Source organism: Bos mutus, chromosome X (assembly GCF_027580195.1).
Source record: "Bos mutus isolate GX-2022 chromosome X, NWIPB_WYAK_1.1, whole genome shotgun sequence".
NCBI classification, from domain to species: domain Eukaryota; kingdom Metazoa; phylum Chordata; class Mammalia; order Artiodactyla; family Bovidae; genus Bos; species Bos mutus.
In genome coordinates, this window is record NC_091646.1 from 52,112,077 (window position 1) to 52,121,947 (window position 9,871).

At 42.0% G+C, this 9,871-nt stretch overlaps 1 non-coding gene across 1 annotated transcript in view; it reads right to left on the reverse strand.

Moving 5' to 3' along the window:
- Positions 1-2,395: 2,395 nt before the first annotated feature.
- Positions 2,396-9,871, reverse strand: part of LOC102287074 (uncharacterized) — a 9,230-nt gene continuing 1,754 nt past the window's right edge. Inside the window, exon 4 of the transcript XR_011463260.1 lies at positions 2,396-2,407. This is a non-coding gene — a transcript (uncharacterized protein). The remainder of the gene's footprint in view (positions 2,408-9,871) is intronic.

Here is a 9,871-nt window from a genome sequence, read left to right on the forward strand (position 1 = left end):
ATAGAACTGCCATATGACCCAGCAATCCCACAGCTGGGTATACACACCCAGGAAACTGGAATTGAAAGAGACACATGTACCCCATTGTTCATCGCAGCACTGTTTATAATAGCCAGGACATGGAAGCAACCTAGATGTCCATTAGCAGATGAATGGATAAGAAAGCTGTAGTACATATACACAATGGAATATTACTCATCCATTAAAAAGAATACATTTGAATCAGTTCTAATGAGGTGGATGAAACGAGCCTAATATACAGAGTGAAGTAAGCCAGAAATGAAAACACCAATACAGTATACTAATGCATATATACGGAATTTAGAAAGATGGTAACGATAACCCTGTATGCGAGACAGCAACAGAGACACAAATGTATTGAACAGTCTTTTGGACTCTGGGAGAGGGCGAGGGCGGGATGATATGGGAGAATGGCATTGAAACCTGTCGATTATCATATGTGAAATGAATCGCCAGTCCAGGTTCAATGCATGATACAGGTTGCTCTGGGCTGGTGCACTGGGATGCCCCAGCAGGATGGGATGATGACGGAAGTGGGACGGAGGTTCAGGATGGGGAACACATGTACATCCATGGTGGATTCAAGTAAATGTATGGCAAAACTGATACAATGTTGTAAAGTAAAAAAAATAAATCTTTAAAAAAAAAATAGAGAAAAATAATAGAGTGGAAAGGCTAGAGATATCTTCAAGAAAATTAGAAATACCAAGGGAACATTTCATGCAAAAATTGGCTCAATAAAGACAGAAATGGTAAGAACCTAACAGGAGCAGGAGATACTAATAAAAGGTGGCAAGAATACACAGAAGAACTTACAAAAAAGTTCTTCATGACCCAGATAATCACGAAGGTGTGATCACTCACTTAGGGCCAGACATCTGGAATGTGAAGTCAAGTGGGCCTTAGAAAGTATCACTATGAACAAAGCTAGTGGAACAAAGTTAGTGGAGGTGACGGAATTCCACTTGAGCTATTTCAAATCCTAAAAGATGATACTGTGAAATTGCTGCACTCAATATGCCAGCAAATTTGGAAAACTCAGCAGTGGCCACAGGACTGGAAAAGGTCAGTTTTCATTCTAATTCCAAAGAAAGGAAATGCCAAAGAATGCTCAAACTACAGCACAATTGCACACATCTCACACGCTAGTAAAGTAATGTTCAAAATGCTCCAAGCTAGGCTTCAACAATATGTGAACCAGGAACTTCCAGATGTTCAAGCTGGTTTCAGAAAAGGCAGAGGAACCAGAGATCAAATTTCCAGCATCTGCTGGATCATGGAAAAAGCAAGAGAGTTCCAGAAAAACATCTGTTTCTGCTTTATTGACTATGCCAAAGCCTTTGACTGTGTGGATCACAATAAACTCTGGACAATTCTGAAAGAGATGGGAATACCAGACTACCTGATCTGCCTCTTGAGAAATTTGTATGCAGGTCAGGAAGCAACAGTTAGAACTGGACATGGAACAACAGACTGGTTCCAAATAGGAAAAGGAGTACGTCAAGGCTGTATATTGTAAGCCTGCTTATTGAACTTATATGTAGAGTACATCATGTGAAACTCGGCTAGATGAAGCACATGCTGGAATCAAGATTGCCGGGAGAAATATCAATGACTTCAGATGTACAGATGACACCACCCTTATGGCAGAAAGCAAAGAAGAACTAAAGAGTCTTATGATGAAAGTGAAAGAGGAGAGTGAAAAAAAGTTGGCTTAAAGCTCAACATTCAGAAATCAAAGGTTATTGCATCCGGTCCCATCACTTCATGGCAAATAGATGGAGAAAGAGTGGAAATGGTGGCAAACTTTTTCGGGTGACTCCAAAATCACTGCAGATGGTGACTGCAGCCATGAAATTAAAAGACACTTACTTCTTGGAAGAAAAATTATGACCAACCTAGACAGCATATTGAAAAGCAGAGACATTACTTTGCCAACAAAATCCATCTAGTCAAGGCTATGATTTTTCCACTAGTCATGTATCTATGTGAGAGTTGGAATATAAAGAAAGCTGAGCACCAAAAAATTGATGCTTTTGAACTGTGGTTTTGGAGAAGACTCTTGAGAGTCCCTTGGACTGCAAGGAGGTCCAACCAGTCCATCCTACAGGAAATCAATCCTTAATATTCATTGGAAGGACTGATGCTGAAGCTGAAAAGCCACCTGATGCAGAGAGCTGACTCATTTGAAAAGACTCTGATACTGGGAAAGACTGAGGGCAGGAGGAGAAGGGGACAACAGAGGATGAGATGGTTGGATGGCATCATTGACTCAATGGGCATGAGTTTGAGTAAACTCCAGGAGTTGGTGACAGACAGGAAGGCCTAGCATGCTGCAGTCCATTGTTTCACAAAGAGTCGGACACAACTGAGTGAATGAACTGAACTGAACCACCTACCAGAATGCTCTGTTGAAGCAATATAAATTTCTTCTTGAATTCCAGCAGTCATTTGGTGTGGCCACCCAACAGGAAATGAACCCACTGGTGCATACTAAGGTTGAAAAAGAGGACAACTTATTTCAGATGGATTCAACTACTTTCCAACTCCTTGCTCAGAATCTGAGATATGATGAACCCAATCAGAGTGATCATTTCCAAGAAGAGCCAGCAGACTCCACTGAGGATGAAGTTAGTGGCCCAGATCTGATGGACAATTTCCTAGACCTTATCACTCAGTGTATTCTGCTGGACAATAAACCTAGTGACTGGCCAGAGCTTCTATAGTCAGAGATCCAGATCTCAGGGTTGACTCTTCAGATCCACTACCAAGCCTTATCCAACCCCAGAGGTCCAGCATGCAAGGAAGGCCCTATACAACTGCTAGGAAATCAGCCGCCTCTAACTCCAGCCAAAATGGCTGGCCAGTAAAAAGTTCAGCCATGCCTCTACTGCAGCCACACTGGTCAGTTCACAACAGATTGCCTTCCTAAAGGTCCTCAAAACCCAGCAAGGATGAATAACCCAACTCATCAGTAAGAGGAGCCCAGACAAATCACATTGTAAACATACCTTTCTCATCTCCAGACTTACTGATATATATCATACATTAATGTTTAAAATACAGATGGGGAATTGTGATACCACTTTACAGACAGTCATAAATTCATGCTTCTGAGAATTTCAACAACCATATTTTGTTCATTTGGTGACCCATCACCAAACCTGATCCAGCAATAATAAAAACAACTTCCAGGCACTTTCTGCAGCAGGGACTAATTTTCCAAGAGTACTGAAAGCCCACAGGCAAAACTCTGCCCAGTCTGACCCAATGGAAACCACCCTGGCAATGCCTTGGAAAACTCCATCCTCATCAATGGGTAATAGATACCTAGGTCGAGAGTTTGGCCCAAGTCTTTATGCCTACACCCTCACTCTCATTGGTCTGTATGCTAGTTCCCTGTGGGTTTAGGACTCTTGACTGAAGTCCCAGTTGCATTTCCATAACCTATCAACATTTTCTACTAGAAGCCGATTCATGTTCCAAGTGTTAACTAAAGTTTATCTTAAAACAACTTTCATGGAACCACAGCACTGCCACCATTTCATGATTACTTATTTTATTACTATTTAAATGCTTCTACTTGCCCAACCACCTGGATCTTTTGCTATTGACAAGCTAGATGGTATGGACGTCCAAGCTCTCTGCTTGGAACTTTGTGTCCACTTCTTTGAGAATTAGCCCTTCAGGGAGGTACATGTTTTTAGCCAAGCCCTAGCCTCCTCCCTTTTCCTCCAAACCTACTTCAGGTTCCCGTATGTCTTATGGCCAAGTCAAAATGCTCTAGGATAATGATCTCTGATAACTATTTCATAAGATTTGGGGGGAATCATAATGACTATGTCTGAAACATGTCCTTGCTGCCTTAAATACGGACCTGGCTGACTAAACCTCCACTGAAGACTGAGAATTAGGCCCTTCAGTAGCTTCAGACTCTACAGTCCTCAGCATGGTCACCGTCTAGGATCTCTGCCCATTGATGCTTAGCTCTACCCCTATAGATCACCTCAGGTCACATTTACCTAGTTTAGGATCTTAAAGTGCAATTAATGGCAGACAATTTTCTGAACCATCTCATGTTTAAAATCATAGGGTATATACATCAATACCATATGTACAGAAAATCATGAAATGGGGGTATGCTTGCTTGTGCTATGCTTTTGGCATATCTCCATTCTGTGTATAGATGCCTAATGCTTCTGAGCAAAAGTAAGGCTATGCTGAAAAGGAAAAAATCCCTAAAATGTTAAGACTATGCAGGGATAATTGGTGTTTCCTGGTAATGATCTGTCTTAGTTCCCTGCTTCTTGATGCTGAAGTACGTCCCCATAACGGATTCCCTGAAGTAAAATCAGTAAATCAGTATTTCCTAGTAGCCACGAAGGCTGCTCAGAACCTGAAGCACCACTGTAGTTTGCCCTAGAAAATTATGCTTTGACAACACCTAAGCCCAGCTAGGACCTTATTAGTCTTAGCCTATACACTAACAGATCATTCCACCCATCAGTGCCTCACTAACCAATTAGTGTTTGCCAGTTTTTATTTGTATTTACAAGGAGTCGTTCTTATCAATAGCTCACTATATATCCACTTCACTGCCTATCACAACAAGACCTGAATGCACATATTTCCATTGTGCCGAGAAATTCCCACTAGTATACTAGGATTGTATGAGAGTCTCTAACAGGTAGCTCTATTTGAAATTTAAGTGACTCTGGCATTATCTGCAGGTATCCTAATCTAGTGCCACCAGTTCTGTCATAAAGGACTAACCCAATGGCCTCCAGTCACTTTCCTTACTGACTCCAGTGTGGTCCTGGTATGTTGATAGGAGCATGCAATTGACTTAACCACCAATCTTTCTGTATCTTAGTGCCACAATTTTCATGGGCTTCCCAGGTGGCTCAGTGGTAAAGAATCTGCCTGCCAAATAGGAAACATGGGTTCAACCCCTGGGACAGGAAGATCCCCTGGAGAATGAAATGGCAACCCACTCCAGTGTTCTTTCCTGGGAAATCCCATGGACAGAGGAATCTAGTGGGCTAAAGTCTAGGGGATCGCAAAGCATTGGACAAGACTTAGCAACAATGACAACAACAACTTATCATTGTGTCTTCTTTATGTAAGTATACTTTTTACATATAAAAAAGTCACTTTACTTAATGCAGACTTCCCAGGTGGCACGAGTGGTAAAGAACCCACCTGTCAATGCAGGAGACGTGAGATGAGGGTTTGATCCTTGGGTAGGGAAGATCCCCTGGAGTAGGAAAAGGCTACCCACTGCAGTATTCTCGCATGGAAGATTAGATGGACAGAGGAGCCTGGCGGACTACAGTCTATGGGGTCAGAGTCAGAGACGACTGAAGCAACTTAGCACACACAAACTTTAGTTTATGCAGAACACTTTCCCTCTGCATCAAAATTACCTTCTTCCCCAGATTTCATAGCCTCTCAGAACCGATAATTAAACTTGGGCTATGAAGTTCAGTTCACCTCCTACTTCTAGAAGCCACTTGTTGAGAAATTCCCGATCAGGGGCCTCTTCTACTCTATGTGACAGAGTCCAACAGCCAGACTAAGCATATGAATAGGATGCTGGGTCTGTTCTTTACTGCCTACTAGCTAGTGACCATTTTGTTTAGCACTTCAACATGTTGTTATAGTGACATCATCCTCTTAAATTAGAATGAGTTAATTACTTAGCATAAACACAGTTACATGGATGAGTCATATACCTAAGTGAATTTCTCTGAGAGTGAAACTATTTAAAATCTATACAGAACAAGTGGCATGTATACTACTCAAAGATGAAGACTGCAGTTTTTGATATTTCAATGTTTGAAGAAGGAATTGTTAACAAGAAAATGGTTTTCATGGGCTCTAGTATATGGGGGTAGCAATTAAAGACCCATAGGACATCAGTAAACTCTCCAGAGTCTGAGAGGGGATGGTGACCAGTAGATAATTTGGCAGGGCCTTCTACAATGTGATAGAGGCAATGGGTCATTCTAATTTGTGCTATTGATGCTGCTGCTGCTACTAAGTCGCTTCAGTCGTGTCTGACTCTGTGCGACCCCAGAGACGGCAGCCCATGAGGCTCCCCTGTCCCTGGGAGTCTCCAGGCAAGAACACTGGAGTGGGTTGCCATTTCCTTCTCCCATGCCTGAAAGGGAAAAGTGGAAGTGAAGTCGCTCAGTCGTGTCCAACTCTTAGCGACCCCATGGACTGCAGCCTACCAGGCTCCTCTGTCCATGGGATTTTTCAGGCAAGAGTACTGGAGTGGGGTGCCATTGCCTTCTCCGAATTTGTGCCATTAGCCATTAAAATTGTCACCAATTCCCCCATGCTCTAACTCCATACTTTAAGATATAATCTGATGTTAATTACTTTCCCATACAAACTTTGTTACGGGGAGGAAATTGGCTAACAACTGATGTGAAGTGTTCTACCCTGCTTGACAATTAATCTTCATTAAAAGTGAATAAATTGGTATTTGGATTATACATCAATTTCTTTGGTTTTAATAGCATCAATCCTACAGATCCTAATCAACTCTGAGCACACTGGAAACAAAATAAGATTCTCACCGTGCAAAGTCAGAGTTTACAGTGTGAACTGTAGTGAATTCCCTGAAGATTTACCTCTGTAGGAGTCTTGCCTCAACAGTCTCTCTATTTTTCTCTCATTTGTCTACAACTCTAATACCATTTCTAAATACCTATGTTTTTCATTTACTAAATGTACTTTCATTCATACCTTGTACCATGGTACCTGGCATAAGTAATTGATTCTTATACTACTACATAGTTCAGTCTAACCATCAGAGTATACTGCCCTGGATGAAGATACAACACATAACTGTAGACATGAGCCCCTGACACACACCTATAGACAGAGAGAAGAGTATGTGATTGACCTAAATCTCATCACCTCCATTCTGTTCCCTGGCAACATATGAGACCAATGTTGCTGCCTTCACCTCTATCCATGACAGTTAAAAACAAATATCACCCTTTTTTGAGACTCTGGAACATCTTCACCCAGCATCATCTTGCCTTTGACCATAATAGTCATCACTGAACAAAATATAAAATTTAAGATACACAAACATGTTGGCAAAATATAACACTTTATGCCTTTTAGAGAGCTCTGGAAGTTCGTGTTACATCTGTTCAGTTCAGTTCAGTCACTCAGTCGTGTCTGACTCTTCGAGACCCCATGAATTGCAGCACACCAGGACTCCCTGTCCATCACCAACTCCCGGAGTTCACCCAGCCTCACATCCATCGAGTCAGTGATGCCATCCAGCCATCCCATCCTCTGTCGTCCCCTTCTCCTCCTGCCCCCAATCCCTCCCAGCAGCAGAGTCTTTTCCAATGAGTCAACTCTTCGCATGAGGTGGCCAGAGTACTGGAGTTTCAGCCTCTGCATCATTCCTTCCAAAGAAATCCCAGGACTGATCTCTTTCAGAATGGACTGGTTGGATCTGAGTCTTCTCCAACACCACAGTTCAAAAGCATCTATTCTTCGGCTCTCAGCCTTCTTCACAGTCCAACTCTCACATCCATACATGACCACAGGAAAAACCATAGCCTTGAGTAGATGGACCTTTGTTGCCAAAGTAATGTCTCTGATTTTTAATATGCTATCTAGGTTGATCATAATTTGCCTTCCAAGGAGCAAGCATCTTTTAGTTTCATGGCTGTAATCACCATACACAGTGATTTTGGAGCCCAAAAAAATAAAGTCTGACACTGTTTCCACTGTTTCCCCATCTATTTCCCATGAAGTGATGGGACCAGATGCCATGATCTTCATTTTCTGAATGCTGAGCTTTAAGCCAACTTTTTCACTCTCCACCTCCTAAATTGATGGCCATACCTTCTTACCTCACTATGAATCTTCCTTCAGGTCTCACTTGGCCAGGAAAATGGAACAAACACTAGATGGATTATAGTGTCAAGAATCTTTGTGCAAGAGCCACTACTCATACTTTACAAACAAAAGTCCTGAAAGTGAGTTACACAATTTAGTAGAATCAGTAGTACTACCTTAGTATCAGGACCACAATTTCAAGCAATTAATTGCTTCTATTACTTTGAGTTCAGTTCAGTTCAGTCACTCAGTTGTGTCTGAATATGTGCAACCCCATGGACCACAGGACGCTAGGCCTCCCTGTCCATCACCAACTCCCAGAGTTTACCCAAACTCATGTCCATAAAATCAGTAATGCCATCCAACCATCTTATCCTCTGTCATCCCCTTCTCCTCTCACCTTCAATCTTTCCCATCATCAGGGTCTATTCATATGAGTCAGCACTTTGCATCAGGTGGCCAAAGTATTAGAGTTTCACCTTCAACATCAGTCTTTCCAAGGAATACTCAGGACTGATCTCCTTTAGGATGAACTGGGTAGACCTCCTTCCAGTCCAAGGGACTCTCCAAATCTCCAATAAGGGACACTCTCTTTTTCAAGTCCAAGAGTCTTCTCCAACACCACAGTTCAAAAGCATCAATTCTTTGGTGCTCAACTTTCTTTATGGTCCAACTCTCACATCCATACATGACTACTGGAAAAGCCAAAGCCTTGACTAGATAGACCTTTGTTGGCAAAGTAACGTCTCTGCTTTTTTAATATGCTGTCTAGGTTGGTCATAACTTTACTCGCAAGGAGTATGCGTCTTTTAATTTCATGGTCGCAGTCACCATCTCTAGTTATTTTGGAGCCCCAAAAATAAACTCAGCCACTGTTTCCCCATCTATTTGCCATGAAGTGATGGGACCGGATGCCATGATCTTTGTTTTCTGAATGTTGAGCTTTAAGGCAACTTTTTCACTCTCCTGTTTCACTTTCCTCATGAGGCTCTTTAGTTCTTCTTCACTTTCTGCCATAAGGGTAATGTCATCTGCACATCTGAGGTTATTGGCATTTCTCCTAGGAATCTTGATTCCAGCTTGTGCTTCCTCTAGCCCAGTGTTTCTCATGATGTACTCTGCATATATATTAAATAAGCAGGGTGGCAATAAACAGCCTTTATGTACTCCTTTTCCTATTTGGAACCAGTCTGTTTTTCCATGTGCAGTTTTAACTGTTGCTTCCTGACCTGTATATAGGTTTCTCAAGAGGCAGGTCAGGTGGTCTAGTATTCTCATCTCTTTCAGAATTTTCCACAGTTTGTGGTGATCCACACAGTCAAAGGCTTTGGCATAGGCAATAAAGCAGAAATAGACATTTTTCTGGAACTCTTGCTTTTTCAATGATCCAGCGGATTTTGGCAATTTGACCTCTGCTTCCTCTGCCTTTTCTCAAACCAGCTTGAACATCTGGAAGCTCCCGGTTCACGTGTTGCTGAAGCCTGGCTTGAAGAACTTTGAGCATTACTTTACTAGCATGTGAGAGGAGTGCAACTGTCTGCTTTATTGACTATGCCAAAGCCTTTCACTGTGTGAAACACAATAAACTGTAGAAAATTCTGAAAGAGATGGGAATACAAGACCACCTTACCTGCCTCTTGAGAAACCTGTATACAGGTAAAGAAGCAACAGTTAGAATTGGACATGAAACAACAGACTGGTTCCAAATAGGAAAAGGAGTATGTCGAGGCAGCATATTGTCACCCTGCTTATTTAACTTATATGCAGAGTACATCATGAGAAACTCTGGGCTAGAAGAAGCACAAGCTGGAGTCAAGACTGCTGGGAGAAATATCACTAACCTCAGATGTGCAGATGACACCACCCTTATGGCAGAAAGTGAAGAAAACTAAAGAGCCTCGTGATGAAAGTGAAAGAGGAGGGTGAAAAAGCTGGCTTAAAGCTCAACATTCAAAAAACAAATATGATGGCATCT